We start from the raw sequence: 26,767 nt of genomic DNA on the forward strand, positions 1-26,767 counted from the left end.
CCTTAACCTTTATGATGCGTTTTGCTGGATACTATTTACCAGTATAGCGAGATTGTGTCCTAATATACGTGGGATCTGCTATGTACGTGTTCTATGGTTATTTTAGGGTATAGGAATTATGAGATTGTATGGTGTTTACCTTTGACCTGTGGCTCCTCTGTAGTTGTAACCATTGTAGAATCCCAAAGTAATGTTACGATATGATTTTATGTGATTGTGTTTACTAATAATAAATTAATTGCTTTCTACGCTGATCCTAGTTGTGCAACTTTTTCTATGTAGGGGTTACTATATATGTTTTGCATGGGTCTTGCGAATTAGTAATCTCCTGTATGGGCACAGATGCTATATGAGGCTTACTGTGCATTGTTATCAAAATTGGCTTTGACTTTGTAGGAGGCAGTAACCTGTAGTGAGGACAGGGCTGTATCTCATGGTCCGAGAGGAAACAGGGGGAATAGGGTCAAATGACTGTTAATGATAGGAAGAAAGAGTCCTCAGGCAGCACAGAGTATTTCAGGAGAGGAATGCACTGATCTCGTGGGAGGAAGTCTCCATAACTCCCAACTATGGAAGACAGGAAAGAGGGACACATTGTTGATTTTATTTGTTTACTTTGTAACAATCTTAATCTTGCCCAATCCTTTTAGTGTGCCCACATAGAAATAGTGCCCCAGTCAATCCGTAGTGTTCCCACCCACTATGAAGCCCCTTTCATGGCGCCCATGCAACCAGGGCTGTGGAGTCGGAGTTGGAGCCCATTTTGGTGGAGTCGGAGTCGGTGTCATGGAAATTGAGGAGTCGAAGTCGGAAGTTTGGCTTTTACTGACTCCACAGCCCTGCATGCAACATGATGCCCCCATATTACCCCACATATATTATGATGCCCCCACAGACTAATGTAGCGCCATCTCCACCATGAGCGGAGCAGAGCCGCGACTCTCTGTGCCGTGTGAGGCTCCGCACAGCCGGCGCCTTCTGGTGATGTCATTGTGCCTCGCCTCATATAACTGTAGAGGACGCGCACAGGCGGCTTGGAGGAGCCGCGATGGAGGAGCAGCATGCCGATGGCTCCCTACTCCACCGTTATATTCAACTGTAGCCGCCTGCCAACGACACAGATTTGGTTTACACTCCCGGGATGGCATCCCAAATCTGGGCATATCCAGCTGAATTTGAGAAAGGTTTGGAGGTATTATACCTGTCCACTCGTGTGCATTTTACAGGCGGAAGTGTCATGATGTGGGCGGGATGGACACACGTGAAAGGTCACAGATTGAGGGTCAAATGCACTAATTTCACAGCAGCACAGAGTATTTCAGGAGAATAGTGTTACCATGGTTGGCGGTGGTGCTGTGTATCAATGGGGCTGTAAAGAGGGGAATGAAAACCAAAAAAGGGGCCTAGGCTGTGAGATATATAGCAGAAGGAGCACCAGCAGCACAGAGTATTTCAGGAGAATGATGTGCGGATCTTGCAGTGAGGTGTGGATGAAAGAAGACAAAGCAGTCTTATACATGAGGATAGGAGGATATTAAGCAGTGCCAGAGGTCCTGGCTCCATTGTGCGTCAGTCAGTGGCCCCATCCCATCCTCACTGATCCGCTGCAGAGGCGACTTCTCTGTGACCACATTATTTGTTTTCCATTTGTCCCCTAGAGCATTGGGCGACTTCCCAATGATGCTGGAATTGGTCCCAATCCATATCGAAGCCAAAGTAAAAAAATAAAATAAGTGGCTGGAAAATTTGAGATCTTATAAATGTGACGTTTTCTATCTATCAGTTCAGTGGAAGAGAACAAACAGCGACCGCTGTGGAATAAATTCTTCCAGAGATACTTCACATCGACTTCTGTTATGGAAAACTCTGTAGATCTTATTCCCGTGTAACAGTGTAGATTAAAAAAAGCAAAAAAGAAAAGAAAATCTGGCGCTCACATGTATGGCTTGATACATTACTGAGCACAGATGATGTCTCCTTCTAGAAATAGAATCAATTTGCAGAAAACAAAAACATCCTATGTGCAGGCAGCAGAGGCAAGCAAAGGGTTAAAAGTCCTGGGATATGGTGGGGGTGACTGTTTTGCATTAACAAACCCCAGTCCTCCCACTACCCCCCAGTTGTGTCAGCCACAGCCTGGAGCACAGTGGGATTATTAACTTCCACATAGAGGACGTGTCTTCCTTTAGCTCAGCGTTCAGCATATGCACAATACAAGGCAGACAATAAGCACAAGTCTAAAGGGCCCTGCAAGGTCAAGGTGACCTACTGCACCTGGACATGCTCTTATTGTAAAAGGATACGTCACCTTTGGAACCGTTTTGTAAAATATATTGATCCGTTGCTTAAAGGGTTATTCCCATCTCGTATGTGTACGGCATAGCCACGGGATATGCCGGAGATCTCTGATAGATGCGGATCCCATGACGGGGCTCATCTGTCTTAAGAATGGGACATCATCATGGGCCACTGTCAGCAAAGAGGTGACGGCTCGTGTGTGACTCTCTCCGATGATTTGTATGGGAGTCCCAAAAATTGCAGAGTTCGCTTGTTTTGTAATATTCAGAACTAAAGTAAGAATCACTGGGGAGCAGCGCATGCGCAGCTACCTCTCTGCTATCAATTGCAGCTGAAGGGGCCAAGATTCCAGATTCATGGGAGATTTGCGATCAGTAGGATGGTGGATACCTTTGTGATCACTGGGGGTTGGAACGATGGTTCCCGGCCCCCCATCGATCCTAAGAATGGGGTCTGAACGTAGCGGAGATCAAGCATGCGCAGTTGCCCACCTTCACTACATGCCAAGCGCTAAACTCTGCCATTTCTGGAAGTCTCATAGAGAATGAATGGAGTTGATGTGTGGGGGTTCAAGTGGTTGGACCCCCAGTGATCAGGAAGTCATCCCCTTTTCTGTGGATAGGGTATAACTTCCTTACTCGGTACAAACCCATTAATGGCAGCAGAGTGGTGACGGTTCGCTTTCCTGGTGGCCAAGAGTAATAAACTGGTTATTGTCACCTTGGGTTGCAGATGAGTTCATGCCCCTCTTTGATGGCTCCAGGAAATAAAAAGGGGCGTGTGTGTCCGGGCATGCCCTGCTTCTCATTGCTTCGTCATCACCAATGCCCGGCAAAAACAGAAAGGAAAAACCTCATTCCGATCTCTACAATGGGGCAGAGCGCTTTATCCAAAGTCTGCCCGATCAGTAGGTAAACGGAAACACAGATCTGTCACAATTGGACCCCCTGATCCCGACAGTAGGAGGCATTTTATTATTTAGGTCACTTTAACATCCACAAAGCCTCATAATAAGTCAACTCTCTGCAACCAACGTTCTTGTTTCCACTGATAAGAGCCAAATGTAGCGGCAGCGCCGGCTGTTTATTAAAGCCTCCTCCTATTTTTAATCTAATTTAATTCTGTAGGATCCATAAACAGATTAAGCCATTGACGTATTCAGTAAATAGGGTCACATCGGGTAAAAAAACATGGGCCGAGGGGAGAACGAATGGCCGTATAATCCGTGTGTGCGACCAGGGATGGAGGAACCGCGACGCAGGACGGATTTGTCTATAATTAGGATAAATACACAAACCACATCCTGGATGTCACAGTGAGCAGCATGAGAGGAGATCGGGTGGAGGAGGCACCTGAGACCCCTGCATCATTACATCTAACGCTCAGCAGGGTGACACGTGTCGTATAATCCAGATACCGACGTCCATCACCCTCCTGACAGTGGTCTTCATGTCCAGTGCGGTCCTATGTAGCCAACCCTTACAGCTCTTATGGGGTGTATGAAGAAAAGGTGACCCAAAAATTGGGCAACTATATATTCCCCCTAATTACTATCGCTTTTAGAGCCAGGGATGGTGAAAAAATGGCCCCTTTCTACTAATAAAGTATGCAAAAAATGGTGGAAGGACACCGTGGTGAGGACAGACCACCAATGGAACGTGGTAGGAGAGGCAGTAGTTAATTTATTTTACTTATATAGCGCCACCATCATCTTCTCTGTCCCCATTAGGGCTGACAATCCACATTGTCTATCAGTATGTTTTTGGGGTGTTGAATGAAACCGGTGGAAACCACACGGGGATGACATGCAAACTCCTTGCAGGTGTTGTCCTTGGTAGGATTTGAACCCAGGACCTCAGCATTGCAGGGCTATGGTGCTAACCACTGAGCCCCCAGGCTCCTACCATGCCATCCAGTTATCTGGCTTGGCCTCCACGAATTACTGAAATACACTGGCTGACGTCTCAGGCAGAGATCTGTATCTGGTAAATATCAGACACACAAGGGAGCCGATGTCTGACTCCACCGAGTGATAAAATGGAACAACTTTGGGCCAAGTTTGAGACTTTGTATATTTTTTATAGATAAATTTATGGAAAATACAGAAAAATAAATGAGCCATCAGACAAGAAGATGTAGCGCGGGATGAGAACGATTAACCAGTTAAGTTTCAAAAGAAAAGCTGGAAACAAAGGATCCTGATGTATAACCAATAAGAAGAACTCTGCACGGAACTAGAATCAGTCAGGTAAGGAGAAGGGAGGGCACGCATTAGTAGAAGGAGTGGGCACTGGTCATTAGTGTCTGCTCTGACCTGGATTGTACAGTTCTGTAATCTGGTGTCTGAGTGGTTGCCCTTTAAAGAAACAAATCAGAAGCACAATGCACTTGGTGGTTACAACTCTACTACAGAGCATTGGACCTTGATGGTTGCAGTTCATTATGGATGGCACGATTTCTTGACTTTTCAGGTTACAATTTAACTTCTCTCTCATTTTCAGGTCACTGTAGACTTCACAGAAGCCTTGCGGCTAATGCTGTTCTCACACTCACCTATGAATAATTGTAACTTCACATTGCTCTACAGCAATTACTGTCCAAGTGTCCACCATCCTGGTCCTGTCTCTAAGAGCCTTTTCACTGCAGTTCACACTTAAAATATCCGTTAGGTCCACTACACCTCAAGACTCAAGCAACCAGGCCACACTACAGCCCACAGGATAGTCATTCTTCTGCTACTTGCTACTGATTAATCCCACAGGCTTATGGCTCGCTGATGAGCTCTTCTTCACTTAGCAGTAGCTTCCCCCATGGATGAGTCCATCACCACTCAACCTGACTTTGATCTCTCCTGGGCTGATATTTCTCACATCCTAATCAGACTCACCTCTACTCCCTGCCCAATTATATAACTTTCTATTATAGCAGTTATATTTCTATACATAGATAGTATTATAGTAGCAATATTCTTGTACTATAATTCTGCCGCTATATTGAAGAATATAACTACTATAATACTGCCCCTATGTACAAGAATATAACTACTATAATACTGCCCCTATGTACAAGAATATAACTACTATAATACTGCCCCTATGTACAAGAATATAACTACTATAATACTGTCCCCTATGTACAAGAATATAACTACTATAATACTGCCCCTATGCACAAGAATATAACTACTATAATACTGTCCCCTATGTACAAGAATATAACTACTATAATACTGTCCCTATGTACAAGAATATAACTACTATAATACTGTCCCCTATGTACAAGAATATAACTACTATAATACTGTCCCTATGTACAAGAATATAACTAATATAATACTGCTCCTATGTACAAGAATATAACTACTATAATACTGCCCCTATGTACAAGAATATAACTACTATAATACTGCCCTTATGTACAAGAATATAACTACTATAATACTGTCCCCTATGTACAAGAATATAACTACTATAATACTGCCCCTATATACAAGAAGATAACTACTATAATACCGCCCCTATGTACAAGAATATAACTACTATAATACTGTCCCCTATGTACAAGAATATAACTACTATAATACTGCCCCTATGTACAAGAATATTACTACTATAATACTGTCCCCTATGTACAAGAATATAACTACTATAATACTGCCCCTATGTACAAGAATATAACTACTATAATACTGCTCCTCTGTACAGTGATATAACTACTATAATACTGCCCCTATGTACAAGAATATAGCTATTATAATACTGCCCCCTATGTACAAGAATATAACTACTATAATACTGCTCCTATGTACAAGACTATAACTACTATAATACTGTCCCCTATGTACAAGAATATAACTACTATAATACTGCCCTTATGTACAAGAATATAACTACTATAATACTGTCCCCTATGTACAAGAATATAACTACTATAATACTGCCCCTATGTACAAGAATATAACTACTATAATACCGCCCCTATGTACAAGAATATAACTACTATAATACTGTCCCCTATGTACAAGAATATAACTACTATAATACTGTCCCTATGTACAAGAATATAACTACTATAATACTGTCCCCTATGTACAAGAATATAACTACTATAATACTGTCCCTATGTACAAGAATATAACTAATATAATACTGCTCCTATGTACAAGAATATAACTACTATAATACTGCCCCTATGTACAAGAATATAACTACTATAATACTGCCCTTATGTACAAGAATATAACTACTATAATTGTTGTGAATTTGGATTTTGGGCTCCCCCGGTGGCCACTGGTGGAATTGAACTTGTGTCATCATCTTTCCTGTTCACCTGTTCTCATCAGATCTGGGTGTCGCTATATAACCTGGCTTCTCTGTTAGTTGCTTGCCGGTCAACAATGTTATCAGAAGCCTCTCTGTGCTTGTTCCTGCTCCCAGACATCTACTAGATAAGTTGGACTTTCGTCCATGTTTGTTTTTGCTTTTTGGTTCCAGTTCACAGCTGCAGTTTCGTTACTGTGTCTGGAAAGCTCTTGTTGATCAGGAATTGCCACTCTGGTATTATGAGTTAATGCCAGAGTCCTAAAGTAATTTCTGGATGGTGTTTTGTTAGGGTTTTCTGCTGACCATGAAAGTGTTCTTTCTGTCTTCTGCTATCTAGAAAGCGGACCTCAAATTTGCTAAAACTATTTTCCTGCTGTGTTTGTTATTTCATCTAAAATCACCGCCAATATATGTGGGGGGCCTCTGTCTCCTTTTTGGGCATTTCTCTAGAGGTGAGCCAGGTCTTATATTTCCCTCTGCTAGCATTATTTAGTTCTCCGGCCGGCGCTGGGCATATAGGGATAAAAAGTAGGACATGCTACCTGGCTACTTCTAGTTGTGCGGTAGGTTTAGTTCATGGTCAGTACAGTTCCCATCTTCCAAGAGCTTGTTCCTATATAGGCTTATGCTATGTTCTCTAGCCATGGAGATCATGACAGTTTGACCGGCCTACTAAAGGGTTAATTCCTTGGCTGAGAAAGGAGTGAAATAAGAAGTCTGCTGAGAGTTTTTTTTTTTTTTTTTTTTGTGTGCTCTTAATTGGATCATTTGCTAGTCTGTCTATGCTGCAGTCTTTCTTTTTTTTCTCTCTCCTTCTAATCTTTGAATGGCTCTGTGTTCACCTGTTTATTATGGATCTTCAGAGTGTAACTGCAGGTTTGAATAATCTCACCACGAAAGTACAAAATTTGCAAGATTTTGTTGTTCATGCTCCGGTATCTGAACCGAGAATTCCTCTGCCGGAATTTTTCTCGGGGAATAGATCTGGTTTTCAGAATTTTAGAAATAATTGCAAGTTATTTTTGTCCCTGAAATCTCGTTCTGCTGGGGACCCTGCACAGCAGGTTCGGATTGTGATTTCTCTGCTCCGTGGCGACCCTCAAGACTGGGCTTTTTCATTGGCACCAGGGGATCCTGCGTTGCGCAATGTAGATGCGTTTTTTCTGGCCTTGGGGTTGCTTTATGACGAACCTCATTTGGAACTTCAGGCAGAAAAAACTTTGATGTCCCTATCTCAGGGGCAAGATGAAGCTGAAATTTACTGCCAGAGATTCCGTAAATGGTCTGTGCTTACTCAGTGGAATGAGTGTGCCTTGGCGGCTACTTTCAGAGAGGGTCTCTCTGATGCCATTAAGGATGTTATGGTGGGGTTCCCTGTGCCTGCGGGTCTGAATGAGTCCATGACAATGGCTATTCAGATCGATAGGCGTCTGCGGGAGCGCAAACCAGTGCACCATCTGGCGGTGTCCACTGAGAAGACGCCAGAAAGTATGCAGTGTGATAGAATTCTGTCCAGAAGCGAGCGGCAGAATTTTAGACGGAAAAATGGGTTGTGTTTCTATTGTGGGGATTCTACTCATGTTATATCAGCATGCTCTAAGCGTACTAAAAAGCTTGATAAGTCTGTTTCCATTGGCACTTTACAGTCTAAGTTTATTTTGTCTGTGACCCTGATTTGCTCTTTGTCATCTATTACCACGGACGCCTATATCGACTCTGGCGCCGCTTTGAGTCTTATGGATTGGTCCTTTGCCAATCGTTGTGGGTATGATTTAGAGCCTTTGGAGACTCTTATTCCTCTGAAGGGGATTGACTCCACCCCATTGGCTAATAATAAACCACAATACTGGACACAAGTAACTATGCGTATTAATCCGGATCACCAGGAGATTATTCGTTTTCTGGTGCTGTATAATCTACATGATGATTTGGTGCTAGGATTGCCATGGCTGCAGTCTCACAACCCAGTCCTTGACTGGAGAGCTATGTCTGTGTTGAGCTGGGGATGTAAGGGGACTCATGGGGACGTACCTTTGGTTTCCATTTCATCATCTATTCCCTCTGAAATCCCTGAGTTCCTGTCTGATTATCGTGACGTCTTTGAAGAACCCAAGCTGGGTTCACTACCTCCGCACCGTGAGTGCGATTGTGCTATAGATTTAATTCCGGGTAGTAAATACCCAAAGGGTCGTTTATTTAATCTGTCTGTGCCTGAACATGCTGCTATGCGAGAATATATAAAGGAGTCCTTGGAAAAGGGACATATTCGTCCATCGTCATCTCCCTTAGGAGCCGGCTTTTTCTTTGTGTCAAAGAAAGACGGCTCTTTGAGACCATGTATTGATTATCGGCTTTTGAATAAAATCACGGTTAAATATCAATACCCATTGCCGTTGCTGACTGATTTGTTTGCTCGCATAAAGGGGGCCAAGTGGTTCTCTAAGATTGATCTCCGTGGGGCGTATAATTTGGTGCGGATCAGGCAGGGGGATGAGTGGAAAACCGCATTTAATACGCCCGAGGGCCACTTTGAGTATTTGGTGATGCCTTTTGGTCTTTCTAATGCCCCTTCAGTCTTCCAGTCCTTTATGCATGATATTTTCCGCGATTTTTTGGATAAATTTATGATAGTGTATCTGGATGATATTCTGATTTTTTCGGATGACTGGGACTCTCATGTCCAGCAAGTCAAGAGGGTTTTTCAGGTTTTGCGGTCTAATTCTCTGTGTGTCAAGGGTTCTAAGTGCGTTTTTGGGGTTCAGAGAATTTCCTTTTTGGGATATATTTTTTCTCCCTCTTCCATTGAGATGGATCCTGTCAAGGTTCAAGCTATTTGTGATTGGACGCAGCCCTCTTCTCTTAAAAGTCTTCAGAAATTTTTGGGCTTTGCCAACTTTTATCGTCGATTTATTGCTGGTTTTTCGGATGTCGTTAAGCCATTGACCGATTTGACTAGACAGGGTGCTGATGTTGCTAATTGGTCCCCTGATGCTGTGGAGGCTTTTCAGGAGCTTAAGCGCCGTTTTTCTTCTGCCCCTGTGTTGCGTCAGCCTGATGTGGCTCTTCCTTTTCAGGTTGAGGTCGACGCTTCTGAGATCGGAGCTGGGGCAGTGTTGTCGCAGAAAAGTTCTGACTGCTCCGTGATGAGGCCTTGTGCCTTCTTTTCCCGTAAATTTTCGCCCGCTGAGCGGAATTATGATGTTGGGAATCGGGAGCTTTTGGCCATGAAGTGGGCGTTTGAGGAGTGGCGCCATTGGCTTGAGGGGTCCAGACATCAGGTGGTGGTATTGACTGACCACAAAAATTTGATTTATCTTGAGACCGCCAGGCGCCTGAATCCTAGACAGGCGCGCTGGTCATTATTTTTTTCTCGGTTTAAATTTGTGGTGTCATACCTACCGGGTTCTAAGAATGTTAAGGCGGATGCCCTTTCTAGGAGTTTTGAGCCTGATTCACCCGGCAACTCTGAGCCCACAGGTATCCTTAAGGATGGAGTTATTTTGTCAGCCGTTTCTCCAGACCTGCGGCGGGCCTTGCAGGAGTTTCAGGCGGATAGACCGGATCGTTGTCCGCCTGATAGGCTGTTTGTTCCTGATGATTGGACCAGTAGAGTCATCTCTGAGGTGCATTCTTCTGCATTGGCAGGTCATCCTGGAATTTTCGGTACCAGGGATTTGGTGGCAAGATCCTTCTGGTGGCCTTCCCTGTCACGAGATGTGCGAGGCTTTGTGCAGTCTTGTGACGTTTGTGCTCGGGCCAAGCCTTGTTGTTCTCGGGCTAGTGGATTATTGTTGCCCTTGCCTATTCCTAAGAGGCCTTGGACGCACATCTCGATGGATTTTATTTCAGATCTGCCTGTTTCCCAGAAAATGTCTGTCATCTGGGTGGTGTGTGACCGTTTTTCTAAGATGGTCCATTTGGTTCCCCTGCCCAAATTGCCTTCTTCTTCTGAGTTGGTTCCCCTGTTTTTTCAAAATGTTGTTCGTTTGCATGGTATTCCTGAGAATATCGTTTCTGACAGAGGAACCCAATTTGTGTCTAGATTTTGGCGGGCATTCTGTGCTAGGATGGGCATAGATTTGTCTTTTTCGTCTGCTTTTCACCCTCAGACTAATGGCCAGACCGAGCGGACTAATCAGACCCTGGAGACATATCTGAGGTGTTTTGTGTCTGCTGACCAGGATGATTGGGTTGCTTTTTTGCCATTGGCGGAGTTCGCCCTCAATAATCGGGCCAGCTCTGCCACCTTGGTGTCCCCGTTTTTCTGTAATTCGGGGTTCCATCCTCGATTTTCCTCCGGTCAGGTGGAGTCCTCGGATTGTCCTGGAGTGGATGCGGTGGTGGAGAGATTGCATCATATTTGGGGGCAGGTGATGGACAATTTGAAGTTGTCCCAGGAGAAGACTCAGCTTTTTGCCAACCGTTACCGTCGTGTTGGTCCTCGGCTTTGTGTTGGAGATTTGGTGTGGTTGTCTTCTCGTTTTGTCCCTATGAGGGTCTCTTCTCCTAAGTTTAAGCCTCGGTTCATCGGTCCGTATAAAATATTGGAGATTCTTAACCCTGTTTCCTTCCGTTTAGACCTCCCTGCATCCTTTTCCATTCATAACGTTTTTCATCGGTCGTTATTGCGCAGGTATGAGGTACCTGTTGTGCCTTCCGTTGAGCCTCCTGCTCCGGTGTTGGTTGAGGGTGAGTTGGAGTACGTTGTGGAGAAAATCCTAGACTCCCGTGTTTCCAGACGGAGACTCCAGTATCTGGTCAAGTGGAAGGGATACGGCCAGGAGGATAATTCTTGGGTCACTGCATCTGATGTTCATGCCTCCGATCTGGTTCGTGCCTTTCATAGGGCCCATCCTGATCGCCCTGGTGGTTCTGGTGAGGGTTCGGTGCCCCCTCCTTGAGGGGGGGGTACTGTTGTGAATTTGGATTTTGGGCTCCCCCGGTGGCCACTGGTGGAATTGAACTTGTGTCATCATCTTTCCTGTTCACCTGTTCTCATCAGATCTGGGTGTCGCTATATAACCTGGCTTCTCTGTTAGTTGCTTGCCGGTCAACAATGTTATCAGAAGCCTCTCTGTGCTTGTTCCTGCTCCCAGACATCTACTAGATAAGTTGGACTTTCGTCCATGTTTGTTTTTGCTTTTTGGTTCCAGTTCACAGCTGCAGTTTCGTTACTGTGTCTGGAAAGCTCTTGTTGATCAGGAATTGCCACTCTGGTATTATGAGTTAATGCCAGAGTCCTAAAGTAATTTCTGGATGGTGTTTTGTTAGGGTTTTCTGCTGACCATGAAAGTGTTCTTTCTGTCTTCTGCTATCTAGAAAGCGGACCTCAAATTTGCTAAAACTATTTTCCTGCTGTGTTTGTTATTTCATCTAAAATCACCGCCAATATATGTGGGGGGCCTCTGTCTCCTTTTTGGGCATTTCTCTAGAGGTGAGCCAGGTCTTATATTTCCCTCTGCTAGCATTATTTAGTTCTCCGGCCGGCGCTGGGCATATAGGGATAAAAAGTAGGACATGCTACCTGGCTACTTCTAGTTGTGCGGTAGGTTTAGTTCATGGTCAGTACAGTTCCCATCTTCCAAGAGCTTGTTCCTATATAGGCTTATGCTATGTTCTCTAGCCATGGAGATCATGACATATAATACTGTCCCCTATGTACAAGAATATAACTACTATAATACTGCCCCTATATACAAGAAGATAACTACTATAATACCGCCCCTATGTACAAGAATATAACTACTATAATACTGTCCCCTATGTACAAGAATATAACTACTATAATACTGCCCCTATGTACAAGAATATTACTACTATAATACTGTCCCCTATGTACAAGAATATAACTACTATAATACTGCCCCTATGTACAAGAATATAACTACTATAATACTGCTCCTCTGTACAGTGATATAACTACTATAATACTGCCCCTATGTACAAGAATATAGCTATTATAATACTGCCCCCTATGTACAAGAATATAACTACTATAATACTGCTCCTATGTACAAGACTATAACTACTGTCATGAATCCCCAATGGCTAGGGATAGCACAGGACAAGCAAAGTATAACAAATATCGGACGAGCTCTAGGGTGATGGAACCTGGGCTGACCGCTGCCCTACGCCTGACAAACGCAACTAGAGATAGCCAGGGAGCGTTCCTACGTTGGTTCTAGACGCCACGCACCAGCCTAAGAGCTAACTAGTACTGCAGAGAAAACAAGACCTCACTTGCCTCCAGAGGAATTAACCCCAAAGGTATAGTTGCCCCCCACATATATTGACGGTGAAATGAGAGGAAGGCACACACATAGAGATGATGTATATAGCTTTAGCAAATAGAGGCCCGCTGAAAACTAGAAAGCAGAATGATACAAAAGGGGACTGAGCGGTCAGCAAAAAACCCTAATCAAAAAAACCATCCTGAGATTACAAGAACCCATGTGCCAACTCATGGCACATGGGGAGAACCTCAGTCCACTAGAGCAACCAGCTAGCATAGAGACATTCTAAGCAAGCTGGACCAAAAACCAAACAACTGAAAATCAGCACTTAGCTTATCCTGAAAGATCTGGGAGCAGGTAGGCAGGAACCAAACAGAGCACATCTGAACACATTGATAGCCGGCAAGGGAAATGACAGAAAGGCCAGGTAAAATAGGAAACACCCAGCCTCTGATGGACAGGTGGAAATCAAAGGCCGCAACCCACCAAAGTCACCCAGTACCAGCAGTAACCACCAGAGGGAGCCCACCAACAGAATCCACAACAGTACCCCCCCCTTGAGGAGGGGTCACCGAACCCTCACGAGAACCCCCAGGGCGATCAGGGTGAGCTCTATAGAAGGCGCGGACCAAATCAGTCGCGTGAACATCGGAGGCGACCACCCAGGAATTATCCTCCTGACCATAACCCTTCCACTTAACCAAATACTGGAGTTTGCGTCTGGAAACACGAGAATCCAAGATCTTTTCAACAACATACTCCAATTCTCCCTCCACCAGCACCGGAGCAGGAGGCTCGACCGAAGGAACAACGGGCACCTCATACCTCCGCAACAACGACCGATGGAACACATTATGAATAGCAAACGATGCTGGGAGATCCAAACGAAAAGATACAGGGTTAAGAATCTCCGAGATCCTATAAGGACCGATGAACCGAGGCTTGAACTTAGGAGAAGAGACCTTCATAGGGACAAAACGAGAAGACAACCACACCAAGTCCCCAACAAGAAGTCGGGGACCCACGCGGCGACGGCAATTAGCAAACTGCTGAGTCTTCTCCTGAGATAACTTCAAATTGTCCACCACCTGATTCCAAATCTGATGTAGCCTGTCCACCACCACGTCCACTCCAGGACAATCCGAAGATTCCCCCTGACCAGAGGAAAAACGAGGATGAAACCCCGAATTACAAAAAAAAGGAGAGACCAACGTGGCAGAACTAGCCCGATTATTAAGAGCAAATTCGGCCAGTGGCAAAAAAGCAACCCAGTCATCCTGATCAGCAGAAACAAAACACCTCAAATAAGTTTCCAAGGTCTGATTAGTTCGCTCCGTCTGGCCATTCGTCTGAGGATGGAATGCAGACGAGAAAGACAAATCAATGCCCATCTTGGCACAAAACGTCCGCCAAAATCTAGACACAAACTGGGATCCCCTGTCAGAAACGATATTCTCCGGAATCCCATGCAAACGAACCACGTTCTGAAAAAACAAAGGAACCAACTCAGAGGAGGAGGGTAACTTAGGCAAGGGCACCAAATGAACCATCTTAGAAAAGCGGTCACACACAACCCAGATAACGGACATTTTCTGTGAAACCGGGAGATCAGAAATAAAATCCATGGAAATGTGCGTCCAAGGCCTCTTCGGGATGGGCAAAGATAACAACAACCCACTAGCCCGTGAACAGCAAGGCTTAGCTCGAGCACACACTTCACAAGACTGCACAAAGGTACGCACATCCCTAGACAAGGAAGGCCACCAAAAAGACCTGGCCACCAAATCTCTTGTACCAAATATTCCAGGATGACCAGCCAACACAGAAGAATGGACCTCGGAGATGACTCTACTGGTCCAATCATCCGGAACAAACAGTCTTTCTGGAGGACATCGATCCGGTTTATCCACCTGAAACTCCTGCAATGCGCGTCGCAAGTCTGGGGATACGGCGGACAATATTACCCCATCCCTAAGGATACCAGCAGGCCCAGTGTCTCCAGGAGAATCAGGCACAAAACTCCTGGAAAGAGCATCTGCCTTAACATTCTTTGAACCTGGCAGGTATGAAACCACGAAATTGAAACGAGAAAAAAATAATGACCAACGAGCCTGTCTAGGATTCAAACGCCTGGCAGACTCAAGGTAAATGAGATTCTTGTGATCAGTCAAGACCACCGCGCGATGTTTAGCACCCTCAAGCCAATGACGCCACTCCTCAAATGCCCATTTCATGGCCAAAAGCTCCCGATTACCCACATCATAATTGCGCTCGGCGGGCGAGAATTTTCTAGAGAAGAAAGCACATGGCTTCATCACCAAGCCATTAGAACTTCTCTGTGACAAAACCGCCCCCGCTCCAATCTCGGAAGCATCAACCTCCACCTGAAAAGGAAGTGAAACATCTGGTTGACACAACACAGGAGCAGAAGAAAACCGGCGCTTAAGTTCCCGAAAGGCCTCCACGGCCGCAGGAGACCAATCCGCAACATCAGCACCCTTTTTAGTCAAATCAGTCAAAGGTTTAACAATACTGGAAAAATTAGCAATGAACCGACGATAAAAATTAGCAAACCCCAAGAACTTCTGAAGGCTCTTAACAGATGTAGGTTGTGTCCAGTCACAAATAGCCTGAACCTTAACGGGATCCATCTCAATAGTAGAAGGAGAAAAAATGTACTTCAAAAAAGAAATCTTCTGGACTCCGAAGAGACACTTTGAGCCCTTCACAAACAGAGAATTGGCCCGCAAAACCTGAAACACCTTCCTGACCTGTAGAACATGAGACTCCCAGTCATCAGAAAACACCAAAATATCATCCAAATACACAATCATAAACTTATCCAGATATTCACGGAAAATATTGTGCATAAAGGACTGAAAGACTGACAGAGCATTGGAGAGTCCAAAAGGCATTACCAAATACTCAAAATGGCCCTCAGGCGTATTAAATGCGGTTTTCCACTCATCACCCTGTTTTATCCGCACCAGATTATACGCACCACGAAGATCTATTTTAGTGAACCACCTAGCCCCCTTAATGCGAGCAAACAAATCAGTAAATAATGGCAATGGATACTGGTATTTGACTGTAATCCTATTCAGAAGGCGATAATCTATACAAGGCCTCAGGGAACCATCTTTTTTTGCCACGAAAAAAAAACCTGCTCCCAGAGGGGACGAAGATGGACGAATAAGTCCCTTTTCCAAGGACTCCTTAATATAATTCCGCATAGCAGTATGCTCTGGCAGTGACAGATTAAATAAACGACCCTTAGGGAACTTACTGCCAGGAATCAATTCTATAGCACAGTCACACTCTCTATGAGGAGGGAGCGAATTGAGCTTAGGCTCCTCAAAAACATCCTTATAATCTGACAAAAACGCAGGGATCTCCGAAGGAGTCGATGAAGCGATAGAAATCGGAGGTGCATCATCATGAACCCCCTGACATCCCCAGCTTAGCACAGACATTGTTTTCCAGTCCAGGACAGGATTATGAGTTTGTAACCATGGCAGACCAAGCACTAATACATCATGTAAATTATACAGTACAAGGAAGCGAATCACCTCCTGATGAACGGGAGTCATGCGCATGGTCACTTGTGTCCAATACTGCGGTTTATTCATAGCCAATGGTGTAGAATCAATTCCTTTCAGAGGAATAGGAACTTCCAGAGGCTCTAGACTAAAACCGCAGCGTTTAGCAAATGACCAATCCATAAGACTCAGGGCAGCGCCTGAATCCACATAGGCATCGACGGAAATGGAAGACAGTGAAAAAATCAGAGTCACAGACAAAATGAACTTAGACTGCAGAGTATCAATGGCAAAAGATTTATCAACCCTTTTTGTGCGTTTAGAGCATGCTGATATAACATGAGCTGAATCACCACAATAAAAACACAAACCATTTTTCCGCCTATAATTTTGCCGTTCACTTCTGGACTGAATTCTGTCACATTGCATAGTCTCAGGTGCCTGTTCAGAAGACACCGCCAACTGGTGCACGGGTTTGCGCTCCCGTAAACGCCGATCAATCTGAATGGCCATAGCCATAGACTCATTCAGACCTGTAGGCGCAGGGAACCCCACCATAACATCCTTAATGGCCTCAGAAAGACCATTTCTGAAGTTTGCAGCCAGGGCGCACTCATTCCACTGAGTAAGCACCGACCATTTCCGAAATTTCTGACAATATATTTCCGCTTCATCATGCCCCTGAGAGAGGGCTAATAAAGCCTTTTCAGCCTGAATCTCTAGGTTAGGTTCCTCATAGAGCAATCCCAATGCCAGAAAAAACGCATCCACACTGAGCAACGCAGGATCCCCTGGTGCCAATGCAAATGCCCAATTCTGAGGGTCGCCCCGTAGGAACGATATAACAATCTTGACCTGTTGAGCAGGGTCTCCAGAGGAGCGAGATTTCAAAGAGAGAAACAATTTACAATTGTTCCTGAAATTCAGGAAGGTAGATCTATCTCCAGAAAAAAACTCTGGAATAGGAATTCTAGGTTCAGACATGGGAGTGTGAACAACGAAATCCTGTATGTTTTGAACCTTTGCCGCGAGATTACTCAGGCTGGAAGCCAAACTCTGGACATCCATGATAAACAGCTAAGATCAGAGCCATTCAAGGGTTAAGAGGAGGTAAGAAGCAGCTAGACAGCAATTAAGGGCTAGGCAGCAAAACTCTGAAGGAAAAAAAAAAAAATAAAAATTTTTCCTTGAACACTTCTTTTCCTCCTGCTTCAGCCCAAACAATTAACACTTTGTGGGCCGGCTATACTGTCATGAATCCCCAATGGCTAGGGATAGCACAGGACAAGCGAAGTATAACAAATATCGGACGAGCTCTAGGGTGATGGAACCTGGGCTGACCGCTGCCCTACGCCTGACAAACGCAACTAGAGATAGCCAGGGAGCGTTCCTACGTTGGTTCTAGATGCCACGCACCAGCCTAAGAGCTAACTAGTACTGCAGAGAAAACAAGACCTCACTTGCCTCCAGAGGAATTAACCCCAAAGGTATAGTTGCCCCCCACATATATTGACGGTGAAATGAGAGGAAGGCACACACATAGAGATGATGTATATAGCTTTAGCAAATAGAGGCCCGCTGAAAACTAGAAAGCAGAATGATACAAAAGGGGACTGAGCGGTCAGCAAAAAACCCTAATCAAAAAAACCATCCTGAGATTACAAGAACCCATGTGCCAACTCATGGCACATGGGGAGAACCTCAGTCCACTAGAGCAACCAGCTAGCATAGAGACATTCTAAGCAAGCTGGACCAAAAACCAAACAACTGAAAATCAGCACTTAGCTTATCCTGAAAGATCTGGGAGCAGGTAGGCAGGAACCAAACAGAGCACATCTGAACACATTGATAGCCGGCAAGGGAAATGACAGAAAGGCCAGGTAAAATAGGAAACACCCAGCCTCTGATGGACAGGTGGAAATCAAAGGCCGCAACCCACCAAAGTCACCCAGTACCAGCAGTAACCACCAGAGGGAGCCCACCAACAGAATCCACAACAAACTACTATAATACTGTCCCCTATGTACAAGAATATAACTACTATAATACTGCCCTTATGTACAAGAATATAACTACTATAATACTGTCCCCTATGTACAAGAATATAACTACTATAATACTGCCCCTATGTACAAGAATATAACTACTATAATACCGCCCCTATGTACAAGAATATAACTACTATAATACTGTCCCCTATGTACAAGAATATAACTACTATAATACTGCCCCTATGTACAAGAATATTACTACTATAATACTGTCCCCTATGTACAAGAATATAACTACTATAATACTGCCCCTATGTACAAGAATATAACTACTATAATACTGCTCCTCTGTACAGTGATATCACTACTATAATACTGCCCATGTACAAGAATATAGCTATTATAATACTGCCCCCTATGTACAAGAATATAACTACTATAATACTGCTCCTATGTACAAGACTATAACTACTATAATACTGTCCCCTATGTACAAGAATATAACTACTATATTACTTCTCCTATGTACAAAAATATAACTACTATAATACTGCCCCTATGTACAAGAATATAACTACTATAATACTGCCCTATGTACAAGAATATAACTACTAGAATACTGCCCCTATGTACAAGAATATAACTACTATAATACTGCCCTATGTACAAGAATATAACTACTATAATACTGCTCCTCTGTACAGTGATATAACTACTATAATACTGCCCCTATGTACAAGAATATAGCTATTATAATACTGCCCCCTATGTACAAGAATATAACTACTATAATACTGCTCCTATGTACAAGACTATAACTACTATAATACTGTCCCCTATGTACAAGAATATAACTACTATAATACTGCCCTTATGTACAAGAATATAACTACTATAATACTGTCCCCTATGTACAAGAATATAACTACTATAATACTGCCCCTATGTACAAGAATATAACTACTATAATACCGCCCCTATGTACAAGAATATAACTACTATAATACTGTCCCCTATGTACAAGAATATAACTACTATAATACTGCCCCTATGTACAAGAATATAACTACTATAATACTGCTCCTCTGTACAGTGATATAACTACTATAATACTGCCCCCTATGTACAAGAATATAACTACTATAATACTGCTCCTATGTACAAGACTATAACTACTATAATACTGTCCCCTATGTACAAGAATATAACTACTATAATACTGCCCCTATGTACAAGAATATAACTACTATAATACTGCCCTATGTACAAGAATATAACTACTAGAATACTGCCCCTATGTACAAGAATATAACTACTATAATACTGCTCCTATGTACAAGAATATAACTACTGTAATACTGCTCCTATGTACAAGAATATAACTACTATATTACTTCTCCTATGTACAAGAATATAACTACTATAATACTGCCCCTATGTACAAGAATATAACTACTATAATACTGCCCTATGTACAAGAATATAACTACTATACTACTGCCCCTATGTACAAGAATATAACTACTATAATACTGCCCTATGTACAAGAATATAACTACTATAATACTGCCCCTATGTACAAGAATATAACTACTATAATACTGCCCTATGTACAAGAATATAACTACTATAATACTGCCCCTATGTACAAGAATATAACTACTATAATACTGCCCTATGTACAAGAATATAACTACTATAATACTGCCCCTATGTACAAGAATATAACTACTATAATACTGTCCCCTATGTACAAGAATATAACTACTATAATACTGCCCCTATGTACAAGAATATAACTACTATAATACTGCCCTATGTACAAGAATATAACTACTATAATACTGCCCCTATGTACAAGAATATAACTACTATAATACTGCTCCTATGTACAAGAATATAACTACTATAAGGGTATGTTTCCACGGTCAGGAAACGCTGCTTGTTTGACGCTGTGCAGAGCTGCAGCGTCAAACAAGCAGCGTCCAGATATTCCAGCATAGTGGAGGGGATTTTATGAAATCCCGTCTCCACTATGCGTGGAAACCCGCACGCGGCGGCCCTGCGACTCCGGACATGCTGCGCGTCTTTTCAGATCGCAGCATGTCCGTACACCTTGCGGGGACGCAGCGTCCCCGCAAGGCATATCACAGGGCGCTATGGGAGAGAGCGATCATCCCGGATGTGAAGAGTTAACACATCCGGCATGATCGCGTCCCAGAAAGGGGGCGGGGCTTAGCGCCGAGCGGCTTCGCCGCTGCGGCGATACCGCCGGCCATCCTGACAGTGGAAACATACCCTAATACTGCTCCTATGTACAAGAATATAACTACTAAAATACTGCTCCCTATGTACAAGAATATAACTACTATAATACTGCCCCTATGTACAAGAATATAACTACTAGAATACTGCCCCTATGTACAAGAATATAACTACTATAATACTGCTCCTATGTACAAGAATATAACTACTATAATACTGCTCCTATGTACAAGAATATAACTACTATATTACTTCTCCTATGTACAAGAATATAACTACTATAATACTGCCCCTATGTACAAGAATATAACTACTATAATACTGCCCTATTTACAAGAATATAACTACTATAATACTGCCCCTATGTACAAGAATATAACTACTATAATACTGCCCTATGTACAAGAATATAACTACTATAATACTGCCCCTATGTACAAGAATATAACTACTATAATACTGCCCTATGTACAAGAATATAACTACTATAATACTGCCCCTATGTACAAGAATATAACTACTATAATACTGCCCTATGTACAAGAATATAACTACTATAATACTGCCCCTATGTGCAAGAATATAACTACTATAATACTGTCCCCTATGTACAAGAATATAACTACTATAATACTGCCCCTATGTACAAGAATATAACTACTATAATACTGCCCCTATGTACAAGAATATAACTACTATAATACTGCTCCTATGTACAAGTATATAACTACTATAATACTGCCCCTATGTACAAGAATATAACTACTATAATACTGCCCTATGTACAAGAATATAACTACTATAATACTGCCCCTATGTACAAGAATATAACTACTATAATACTGTCCCCTATGTACAAGAATATAACTACTATAATACTGCCCCTATGTACAAGAATATAACTACTATAATACTGCCCTATGTACAAGAATATAACTACTATAATACTGCCCCTATGTACAAGAATATAACTACTATAATACTGCCCTATGTACAAGAATATAACTACTATAATACTGCTCCTATGTACAAGGATATAACTACTATAATACTGCTCCTATGTACAAGAATATAACTACTATAATACTGCTCCTATGTACAAGAATATAACTACTATAATACTGCCCCTATGTACAAGAATATAACTACTATAATACTGCCCTATGTACAAGAATATAACTACTATAATACTGCCCCTATGTACAAGAATATAACTACTATAATACTGCTCCTATGTACAAGAATATAACTACTATAAGGGTATGTTTCCACGGTCAGGAAACGCTGCTTGTTTGACGCTGTGCAGAGCTGCAGCGTCAAACAAGCAGCGTCCAGATATTCCAGCATAGTGGAGGGGATTTTATGAAATCCCGTCTCCACTATGCGTGGAAACCCGCACGCGGCGGCCCTGCGACTCCGGACATGCTGCGCGTCTTTTCAGATCGCAGCATGTCCGTACACCTTGCGGGGACGCAGCGTCCCCGCAAGGCATATCACAGGGCGCTATGGGAGAGAGCGATCATCCCGGATGTGAAGAGTTAACACATCCGGCATGATCGCGTCCCAGAAAGGGGGCGGGGCTTAGCGCCGAGCGGCTTCGCCGCTGCGGCGATACCGCCGGCCATCCTGACAGTGGAAACATACCCTAATACTGCTCCTATGTACAAGAATATAACTACTAAAATACTGCTCCCTATGTACAAGAATATAACTACTATAATACTGCCCCTATGTACAAGAATATAACTACTAGAATACTGCCCCTATGTACAAGAATATAACTACTATAATACTGCTCCTATGTACAAGAATATAACTACTATAATACTGCTCCTATGTACAAGAATATAACTACTATATTACTTCTCCTATGTACAAGAATATAACTACTATAATACTGCCCCTATGTACAAGAATATAACTACTATAATACTGCCCTATTTACAAGAATATAACTACTATAATACTGCCCCTATGTACAAGAATATAACTACTATAATACTGCCCTATGTACAAGAATATAACTACTATAATACTGCCCCTATGTACAAGAATATAACTACTATAATACTGCCCTATGTACAAGAATATAACTACTATAATACTGCCCCTATGTACAAGAATATAACTACTATAATACTGCCCTATGTACAAGAATATAACTACTATAATACTGCCCCTATGTGCAAGAATATAACTACTATAATACTGTCCCCTATGTACAAGAATATAACTACTATAATACTGCCCCTATGTACAAGAATATAACTACTATAATACTGCCCCTATGTACAAGAATATAACTACTATAATACTGCTCCTATGTACAAGTATATAACTACTATAATACTGCCCCTATGTACAAGAATATAACTACTATAATACTGCCCTATGTACAAGAATATAACTGTTGTGAATTTGCTTTTTGCTCCCTCTAGTGGTTACTAGTTTTTTTGACTCTGGTTTTTCTGTCATTCCTTTTATCCGCACCTGGGTCGTTAGTTAGGGGTGTTGCTATATAAGCTCCCTGGACCTTCAGTTCAATGCCTGGCAACGTAGTTATCAGAGCTAGTCTGCTGTGCTCTTGTCTACTGATCCTGGTTCCAGTTATATCAGCTAAGTCTGCCTTTTGCTTTTTGCTATTTGTTTTGGTTTTGTATTTTTGTCCAGCTTGTTCCAAATCTACATCCTGACCTTTGCTGGAAGCTCTAGGGGGGCTGGTGTTCTCCCCCCGGACCGTTAGACGGTTCGGGGGTTCTTGAATTTCCAGTGTGGATTTTGATAGGGTTTTTGTTGACCATATAAGTTACCTTTCTTTATTCTGCTATCAGTAAGCGGGCCTCTCTGTGCTAAACCTGGTTCATTTCTGTGTTTGTCATTTCCTCTTACCTCACCGTCATTATTTGTGGGGGGCTTCTATCCAGCTTTGGGGTCCCCTTCTCTGGAGGCAAGAAAGGTCTTTGTTTTCCTCTACTAGGGGTAGCTAGATTCTCCGGCTGGCGCGTGTCATCTAGAATCAACGTAGGAATGATCCCCGGCTACTTCTAGTGTTGGCGTTAGGAGTAGATATATGGTCAACCTAGTTACCACTGCCCTATGAGCTGGATTTTTGTATTCTGCAGACTTCCACGTTCCTCTGAGACCCTCGCCATTGGGGTCATAACAGTTTGCCAGGCCGGTATTAAATGTTTAATGCATTGCAGAAGAGGGATTATAAGAAAGAAGATTCTGAGTTTTTTTTTTTTTTTTTTTCTTCTTCCCCTTTACCTCAGAGTGGCTATGCTTGCTGCAGACATGAATGTCCAGACCTTGATTACAAGTGTGGACCAGCTGGCTACTCGTGTGCAGGGCATACAAGACTATGTTATCAGAAATCCTATGTCAGAACCTAAAATACCGATTCCTGAACTGTTTTCCGGAGACAGGTTTAAGTTTAGGAATTTCGTGAATAATTGTAAATTGTTTTTGTCCCTGAGACCCTGTTCATCTGGAGATTCTGCTCAGCAAGTAAAAATTGTTATTTCGTTCTTACGGGGCGACCCTCAGGATTGGGCTTTTTCGCTGGCACCAGGAGATCCGGCATTGGCTGATCTTGATGCGTTTTTTCTGGCGCTCGGTTTACTTTATGAGGAACCCAATCTTGAGATTCAGGCAGAAAAGGCCTTGCTGGCTATGTCTCAGGGGCAGGACGAGGCTGAAGTGTATTGCCAAAAATTTCGGAAATGGTCCGTGCTGACACATTGGAACGAGTGTGCACTGGCCGCTAATTTTAGAAATGGCCTTTCTGAAGCCATTAAGAATGTTATGGTGGGTTTTCCCATTCCCACAGGTCTGAACGATACTATGGCACTGGCTATTCAAATTGACCGGCGGTTGCGGGAGCGCAAAACCGCAAATTCCCTCATGGTGTTGTCTGAACAGACACCTAATTCGGTGCAATGTGATAGAAAAACCGCAAATTCCCTCATGGTGTTGTCTGAACAGACACCTGATTTAATGCAATGTGATAGAATCCTGACTAGAAATGAGCGGAAAATTCATAGACGCCGGAATGGCTTGTGCTACTACTGTGGTGATTCTACACATGTTATCTCAGCATGCTCTAAACGTATAGCTAAGGTTGTTAGTCCTGTCACCGTTGGTAATTTGCAACCTAAATTTATTCTGTCTGTAACTTTGATTTGCTCACTGTCATCTTATCCTGTCATGGCGTTTGTAGATTCAGGTGCTGCCCTGAGTCTCATGGATCTCTCATTTGCTAAGCGCTGTGGTTTTACTCTTGAACCATTAGAAAATCCTATTCCTCTTAGGGGTATTGATGCTACACCATTGGCAGCAAATAAACCGCAGTATTGGACACAGGTTACCATGTGCATGACTCCTGAACACCGCGAGGTGATACGTTTCCTGGTTTTACATAAAATGCATGATTTGGTTGTTTTAGGGCTGCCATGGTTACAGACCCATAATCCAGTCCTGGACTGGAAGGCTATGTCAGTCTCAAGTTGGGGCTGTCGTGGTATTCATGGGGATTCCCTGCCTGTGTCTATTGCTTCTTCTACGCCTTCGGAAGTTCCGGAGTATTTGTCTGATTATCAGGATGTCTTCAGTGAGTCTGAGTCCAGTGCACTGCCTCCTCATAGGGACTGTGACTGTGCTATAGATTTGATCCCAGGCAGTAAATTTCCTAAGGGAAGACTGTTTAATCTGTCGGTACCTGAACATACCGCTATGCGTTCATATATCAAGGAGTCTCTGGAGAAAGGACATATTCGTCCGTCTTCTTCCCCTCTTGGTGCGGGATTCTTTTTTGTGGCAAAAAAGGACGGATCTTTGAGACCTTGTATTGATTATCGGCTTTTAAATAAGATCACTGTCAAATTTCAGTATCCTTTACCGCTATTGTCTGACTTGTTTGCCCGGATTAAGGGTGCCAAGTGGTTCACCAAGATAGACCTTCGTGGTGCGTACAACCTTGTGCGCATTAAGCAAGGTGATGAATGGAAAACCGCATTCAATACGCCCGAAGGTCATTTTGAGTACTTGGTGATGCCTTTTGGGCTCTCCAATGCGCCTTCAGTTTTTCAGTCCTTTATGCATGACATTTTCCGGAAGTATCTGGATAAATTTTTGATTGTTTATCTGGATGATATTTTGGTTTTTTCTGATAATTGGGATTCGCATGTGGAGCAGGTCAGGTTGGTCTTTAAAATTTTGCGTGAAAATTCTTTGTTTGTCAAGGGCTCAAAGTGTCTCTTTGGTGTACAGAAGGTTCCCTTTTTGGGGTTCATTTTTTCCCCTTCTGCTGTGGAGATGGACCCAGTCAAGGTCCGAGCTATTCTTGATTGGACTCAGCCCTCGTCAGTTAAGAGTCTTCAGAAGTTCTTGGGCTTCGCTAACTTCTACCGTCGTTTTATCGCTAATTTTTCTAGCATTGTGAAACCTTTGACGGATATGACCAAGAAGGGCTCCGATGTAGCTAACTGGGCTCCTGCTGCCGTGGAGGCTTTCCAGGAGTTGAAACGCCGGTTTACTTCGGCGCCTGTTTTGTGCCAGCCTGACGTCTCACTTCCCTTTCAGGTTGAGGTGGATGCTTCGGAGATTGGGGCAGGGGCCGTTTTGTCGCAGAGAGGCCCTGGTTGCTCTGTTATGAAACCTTGTGCCTTTTTCTCTAGGAAGTTTTCGCCTGCCGAGCGAAATTATGATGTGGGCAATCGGGAGTTGTTGGCCATGAAATGGGCATTTGAGGAGTGGCGTCATTGGCTTGAGGGTGCTAAGCATCGTGTGGTGGTCTTGACTGATCACAAAAATCTGATGTATCTCGAGTCTGCTAAACGCCTTAATCCGAGACAGGCCCGCTGGTCATTGTTTTTCTCCCGCTTTGATTTTGTTGTCTCGTATTTACCAGGTTCAAAGAATGTGAAGGCCGATGCTCTTTCTAGGAGCTTTGTGCCTGATGCTCCTGGAGTCGCTGATCCTGTTGGTATTCTTAAAGATGGAGTTATCTTGTCAGCTATTTCTCCGGATCTGCGACGTGTGTTGCAGAGATTTCAGGCTGATAGGCCTGAGTCTTGTCCACCTGACAGACTGTTTGTCCCGGATAAGTGGACCAGCAGAGT

The 26,767-nt window shown here is 43.2% G+C and overlaps 1 long non-coding RNA gene across 1 annotated transcript in view; it reads left to right on the forward strand.

Annotated features, from left to right (window-relative positions):
* Window positions 1-1,034: 1,034 nt before the first annotated feature.
* LOC143809559 (uncharacterized) overlaps window positions 1,035-26,767 on the forward strand; it is a 42,800-nt gene continuing 17,067 nt past the window's right edge. The window contains exons 1-2 of the long non-coding RNA XR_013222336.1: window positions 1,035-1,192; window positions 4,383-4,546. This is a non-coding gene — a long non-coding RNA (uncharacterized LOC143809559). The remainder of the gene's footprint in view (window positions 1,193-4,382; window positions 4,547-26,767) is intronic.

The sequence above is a fragment of the Ranitomeya variabilis genome, chromosome 2, assembly GCF_051348905.1.
Source record: "Ranitomeya variabilis isolate aRanVar5 chromosome 2, aRanVar5.hap1, whole genome shotgun sequence".
Lineage (NCBI taxonomy): Eukaryota > Metazoa > Chordata > Amphibia > Anura > Dendrobatidae > Ranitomeya > Ranitomeya variabilis.